A 7,500-nucleotide genomic window follows, 5' to 3' on the forward strand; every position below is an offset into this window, starting at 1 on the left:
GGGCTATAAATTATAAAGGAATAAAAGTACCAAATAGGATATATCTTTACTCCTCTACATGTCTGTAAATGAGATGGAAAGGGATTCACGTTTTGTTAACCTTGAGACTTGTGCAGCCAGCTGCTATAGAAAGGACAGCATGGGAATTGGAGACCAATTTACTTGGGTTCAAATCTAACCTGTACCTCTTCCCAGCTGAATGATTTAGGGTAGGCCACTTACCCTCCCTATACCCTCTGTACCATCAGCTGCATAATAAATAGTCTTTACCCAGCAGATTGCTGTAAGGACAAAATGAGATCACACAGATAAAGAATTTAGCACAAAGCCAGGTGTGGTGGAGCACACCGGTCATCCCAGCAACTTGGGAGGCTGAGGCAGGAGGATGGCGAATATAAGACCAGCCTGGGCAATTTAGCAAGGTCTCAAAATAAAAAAATAAAAAGGCCTGGGGCATAGCTTAATGGTAGAGTGCTTGCTTAGAATATGCAAGGTCCTGGTTTCAATCTCCAGTACCACACATACATACACACACACACACACACACACACACACACACACACACAAGAATTAGCACAATGCCAGACACAGTTGTACTTTTAATCAGGAACGTTAAGGAATTAAGGGTTGCTAGGGTCTGGGTATGTAGCTCAGTGGCAGAGTGCTTGTCTAGCATGTGTGAGGCCCTGGGTTCAATCCTCCATACTGTCAAAAACAAATAAAAAGCAAAAGGTAGAAGGTTACCAGGGCTTCTCCTAGGTTGTCTGGGAACTTGGTACTGGAACTGGTATTCTAAAACCCAGCTTCAAGAAAATAGTGCATCCAGTGAAGAGGTGAGTGTAAGGCCCAACCTCTTTGGGTGTGAGGATGCCCTTCTAATGCCAACATTTCCAAAAGGCCCTCCTCCCTGCCCTGTCCTCATGACCCGACACAGACAGGACGCATAGTTGTTCAGATCTGTGGTTTCATAGAATTCTGAAATCAAAGGCTGAAAGGAGCCTTAAATGTCATTGACTGGAGACATCTCCAAATAGAGGCTAACACACCACAAGACCTGTCAAATAACCCTCAGGGAGCAGATTTCCTCCTATATTTGAGGACTAGTCTTGAAAACGAAAGTAGCATGGAGTCTTTATTTTCTAGAACCTTCTGACCACCAGCTGTACATCCAATGCCCAGGCAATGTAGAGCTGAGGGAACTGAGGTCCAGAAAGGTGAAGGCTATTGCCCAAATCTTAACAGCAAGCTAGACAACAAGATCAACCAAACCCAGGCCTTACCTGCCTGTTCTGAAACCACCCCCGCTCCCCCACAACACCACGATCCTTGGGTCCTTATGCCCTTTGTCCTTTCTCTTCTTGCCTTCCCCCATTTTTTGAGCCTCACTCTCGAGCCTGGGTCTTACAGCTTCTTGGTCCGAGCTTCCTCAATTTGAGAACCTCATTCCCATCCCACATTCATGCTTTCCTTTTGCAGGCCACTATCCACCCATCATGCATTGGCTGCTTTTTGGTACCCAGTACCAGTCTGGGCACCTGGAGGACAGCTAACTGTTAGAAGGTCCTAGTGAACTGAAGGTTATATGCCAGCTCCATTACTGAGACTAGTCCCCAAATGCAGAAGGAAAACCATCCCTTGAGAATATCTAATGACATATGAGCATCCTTGTTTCAGGGTTCTGAAGACCTTATAGGCTTCAGAGTGACTTTAGATCAGCCAGGTGGCATGTTTAAATGACCTGGTCTGCATTTTGATCTAGTTAAATACGGATTCTTCATCCATCTAGCCAGTTTGACACTCTCCTTTTTCCCCTTGCACACGGTTAAGGAAACTCCGTGAAAGGCTCGAGTTTGATTAATCAAGGAGAAAACAGCCATACACAGACCTAAGAGAGTTCATGAGTTTTCTTAACCACATATTCATCCCCTGTCTTAAGAATGTCTGAAGACCAATGGAATGTCAAGATAAAACCATATAAAATCAGAGCACTCACTACGTTCTTTCCAGGAAAATATTAAATCAAGCACTGGCATCTTACTTCTAAAATAACACATGTTCCCATTTCATGTTATTTCAGTTGTTAAAGAGACTGATGAAACTGATAGCTATTTGGCTGAAAATATTTTTGTTGGGTGATGTCCCTACCCGGTCCTTGCACCCAAGACCTGTATTCAAGAAATATTTATTAAATGGTATTATAGAAGTATATGGGTTTTTCAAGCTGTGGGCCACAGTATATCACTGGGTCATGAACTCTGTATATTTGGGCTACAAGCAGAGGGTTTTTTTTTTTTTTCAAGCAGCATTTTAAATGAAGAAATAGATCTAAATAAAATAGGATAGAAAACATCAGTGCAAATTATGTGTGTGGTAAGGATCAATACAGTTGCACGAAACTCCTGATTTAACATGTGTATGTATGTGTCTATGAGCACTGCATTGTGCTATAAAATCTATTTCTTAATATGGATCATCATAAAAAATATTTGAAAAACACTGAAGTGCCAGTTAAGAGAATAGGCTCTGGAGTTACACAGCACAGATCAAACCCTACCTCTACCACATTTTAGATGTAGGATTTCTGGGGAGCTTTCTGTGAAATGGGGATCATGATAGGCTTGATCTATGGCCAGTTCACCCATTAGGTCCAGGAGGCACATGGACACAATGCTGGAGTTCATGATATTTTTAGGAATCTACTATAATGCTTTGATTCCTTTAAAAATCAGAAGGAAAAATATGAAAATGTAGCACTGAAGATGTTTTGATTTTTTTCTCACATTATAAAAAAAGGAATTTTGTAGAGCCTGTGAAAATGCATGGTGGCAGCTGGGGCTAAGATTAGGGAGGCTTGGTGTTCTGGGTTAGGCAGGCTGGACTCCATCCTGAGGGTCCTTGGGAGCCTTTGGAGGTTTGAAGCAGGACAGTGCAGCATAAGGGAAAGGTCATTTCTCAGTCTTGGATATGCACTTTCTGGGGGACTCTTGGGGGCATGATTTGGGTTTTTGAAGCCACAGGATAAATGGGTGCATCTTCTTGCACCCAAGTAAAGCATTATGGGAGATAAAGTTAAGAAATACATCCAGGAAGTCACTTAACATTTACTTTTATAATAAAACAAGCACACATATAGTGTAAAGTAAGATACAAGATTTGAAAAAATGATTTGCAGGGTAGTGATAATAATTTCTAAGAAATAATGAGTTTGTGGTAGACCCCACTGGGCTATGAGCCCAGTCTTCTTTAGTCTACTCGAGTACATTTTCTCTATAATCTGGGTTTATTGGTGGAAAGTTGACAGTCTTGGAACAAATAAACTCTAGCAGCAGGAAAATATCTTAATCCCCTATCCTAGTATTCCTTACCAGACTGTAAAGCCTGAGACCCCTTTGAGCTGAAAATCTTCCTTAGTAGAAAGTGTCCCTCTGAGTAGAAGTAACAGAGAATGTCATTCATTTGCAACTTGAAAATTCACTGAAACACACTATGCTGGATTGTTCTATTGCCAACTCCATTAAACTCTGAATTAGGTTTCCAGAATCCAATTTTGTGGTTTCAGGTTAGAGGTGGCCATCGAGTAACTTGCAGGTAATTGCAAAAGTAGAGGAGAAGCGACAACTATTAATCTCAGGGGTTCATCATGGCTAGGGGTAGGAAGATGCAGTGGTGGCCAGCAGGTACCAGCTTGTCCTTGCCCTTCCACAGTCTGTGACCCACTTTTCTATTTAGGTGCTCTGACCCTGAAGACCAACAGAATCCCAGACCCACCCCAGATGCATGGCTGTGGACCACAACCAATGCTGCCAATGGCATCTTACAGATTTCTCTACCAGTTTTGCTTTGACTTTGACAGTGGAATGTACTCCTCGGGTCAACAGGTTGTTGACTCTCTGATCTCACTCCTCCCCCCACCCTTCCTTTCCATCACTGTGTGAAGTCTAACTCCAAATCCCACCTTCCCTGCTTTTTGCGGGTCCACCTCTCTGAGTCTGGATTAACAGAAATAATTCCTTTTGCTGTTGCACTCAGGCTGAGGAAGGTGAAGTTTTGATAGAAAATCAAAAAGAGGAGTTAATTTTTTTTTTCCTGATTTTTTTTTTTTTTCTGGTACCAAGGATTGAACCCAAGGGTGCTTAACCACTGAGCCACATCCCCAGCCTTTTTCCTTTTTTATTTTTATTACTTATTCATTTATTTATTTTGGGGTAGCCTGGATTGAACTCAGGGGCACTCAACCACTGAGCCACATCCTCAACCCTATTTTGTATTTTATTTAGAGACAGAGTCTCACTGAGTTGCTTAACGCCTCACCCATTGCTGAGACTGGCTTTGAACTTGAGATCCTCCCGGCTCAGCCTCCCTAGCCTCTGGAATTACAAGCATGTACCAATGGGCCCCACCCTTTTTATTTTGAGACAGGGTCTCACTAAGTTCCTTACAGCTTCACTAAGCTGCTGAGGCTGGCTTTGAACTTGTGATCCTCCTACCTCAGCCTCCCAAGCCACTGGGATTACAGGCATGCACCACAACTCTGGGCCTAAGAGGAGTTAATTTAAAACAAACATGGTGGCCTTGTTTGAGAAGGTGAGCTTCCCTGGAATGGGGCAGTGGAAGGTGATAAGCCCAGAGAGCAGTGAGGACCAGCAGGAATTGGAGAAATCTAAAGGATGAGAAGTGAGAGAGTATCAAAGGGAAAATGCACTCTGGTTTCTGCTTTCATCAGGATCTGCCTCTGAGCAAACCTTCTTTCCAAGGTGGTTTGGAAAACAATGGCTTGGGACAGGCAATGCTTTTATCCCCAGTAGAAATCAGAATCAAAGGCAAAGTAGGAACAAAGAAGCAGTGGAACACAGGAAGAAGATTGCAGGGTGGATTCCGGAGTCCAGACAGGACTTTTAGGAGTTCTTCTTATAGCATTGACTTCAGAGAACTACCTCTTGCTTTAATGTCTTCCCCTCTGGGACTACAGAAGGATCCGTGATAAGTAAATCTCCACTTATTTTTTGTTTCAATGATTACTGAGAATATCACCTACTCCATTGCTCATGATCCCATACATAATGGTCCGTGTAAAAAGCTGTCCTTTCAGAATTCAAAGACAGGAAGAAAATTTGCATCTTCTAGTACACTTTGGGACTTGCTCCTTTAAAAACAAAAGGGAACATCCTTCTTGCTTTATTTTCTCATTTGCCCTGGCTGCCAGGAAACCCAGAGATACATTTTCTTATCAGATACAGCACCTTCTTTAGTCCAGGTTGTTATTTTCATTCCGTATTCCATTCCTTTGAGAGTTTGTAACACCTTTTGAAGTATCTCTTTGTGGTCACCTAAGTCAACTTTGTTTTTTATGAATTAGTGAATGGTCCTGCCTCTTGCCTTCCCTTTTTGGATTTGGAGATGCCCTAGAGGGAAAGAATCTTTTTTATTATTTTTTTCCTAGAATGTGTTACCACTCCTTCCTATTCCATCCAAGATTCTTCACCAAGAGGAAGATAAATAAGAAGGGGAAGGTCATGTTTCCAGTTGAACATATGAAATAATGCTTACAACATGTGGACATACAAAGACATGGTTGGGAACTGAGGGTGCAGCTCAGTGGAAGAGTGCTTGCCTAACAGGCATAAGGTACTGGGTTCCATCCCCTGCACCATAAAAGAGAAATGAAAACAGCAAAACAACAAAAAGGTTAGTTTTGTTGTGAAATATAGCTAAGAACTGGAACCGATTCAGACTCCTTCATTTGTGTGGAGTTCTTAGAAAAAACTCAGTAGTTTGCTTCTAAACAATCAATAAAGGGTTTTCAAAGTCATAGGATGAATCTTCTTATAGGTTTCCATGGAGATGATGAGCTAGTTCTATTGGGTCCCTCAGCTCTTATTTTTAGGTAATAGTTCAGCTACTCAAAAAAAAAAAAAAAATGTTTTCCAATACAATCATGTTTGGGTGATTTTTTCCAATTAAAATGTGGTTTATGATTTGTAATTAAAATCAAATTCATAAATAAAAAATAGTTGTGATAACAAACTGAAGTCACCCGTGTGAGGTCGAAGCCTGCTAATTTAATCATAACAATTCTATCCCCAGGCTACAGAAAAGTGGACAAAAATCAACAAGTAGAATTTAACCTGAAGTCCTCAAGGGAATTCAAACTGGTACCAGATAACGTGAAAACAATGTCAAGGAAAATTCACTTCACTTTATTTGAGAGGGAAAGACCTGAGTAGCACAGTCCAATTTTAATTATCAGTAAAGGGGCAAGAAATGATGTAGCAGCATCGTACACATTCATAGCAATCCCAAAGACAACACACACCCGTACACACTGAAGCACACCTGCACAATATAAGCACCCTGAAAGCAAAGACATTCTATTTTGGGGTGCCAACAGAGCCCCAAATATGGTTTTGCAGTAGTAGTGTTATGGGGCGCAACTTAAGAACAGACCGATCACCACTGAGAAGTCCAAATTTGAGAGTCTTTATTAAGCTGGCTGGCTGACTGTCTCACACAATGCCCCAAAAAATGGCTATTGGGAGAACAGCCCGACCACAGGGTTGTAAGAGTTTTTATACCAAAATCACATCAATCATAAGTGTCTGTTGCTATGATTCAAAATTACAAACTAACATCATGAGATCATCAACAGAGGGGGAAGTGGGTCAAAATGACCCTTACCTAGGTACAAACTAAAGAATGGTTGCTAACATCCACACAATCACTGTTTACATGGTACATTGTTTAGGAGCAATAGGAATCAAAAGAGCAATTTTTCTTTACATAGGAATTATCATTCTGTATTGTTAAACTTGTCACACCAAGTAACTGATGATGGGCACAGAGGTGGAGTGTTCCCATGGGAGAAGCTTATTTCCTACATAACATGGAGTCTCAGAGCAAAATGGATTCTGTTTAGTCATTTCCCTTATTGTCTGGCCTATAACATTCTCATGGAGTCAGATCTGTCAGCCCATCACATTCCCCACTGGTTTTTTGTACATAATCAAATCATTGATTCATTAGTAGTGCATAGGTGATTGCAGTAAGTGTGCAACACCATTAGCTTAACAGATTGGATTCTATCTTTAACATATTTAGTTGAACAGTTTATCACGCATGACCTGATTAAAAGTACAGGGGCCACTCATTTAGATCAATGCATGAGTCCCATATGTTTCCTTTTTGGAACCATTTGACATTGACGTAGTCTTCTGACTGAAATGGGTGTTGGAAATCAGTGGTCTCTTGGGGCTGGTTCTCTCATAAGTTGAACCTGTTGGAGAGACTTAACAACAGGTTAGAACAGGAGCAGGTTCTTGGGAAGGGTGGAGGAAGGGCTCTGGAAGCATTAACATTTTAATCTTTCAGAAGTCATTTGCCTCCAACTTTCTGGACCCAAACTGACCCTTATTTTTGTGATTTAACCCAATTTACCTATCTATATTGACTGTCTTTTAAAAATTTTTATTATTACCCCTCTAATTTTAGGGACTTTTTACTGCT

Source organism: Sciurus carolinensis, chromosome 9 (assembly GCF_902686445.1).
Source record: "Sciurus carolinensis chromosome 9, mSciCar1.2, whole genome shotgun sequence".
NCBI classification, from domain to species: Eukaryota; Metazoa; Chordata; class Mammalia; order Rodentia; family Sciuridae; genus Sciurus; species Sciurus carolinensis.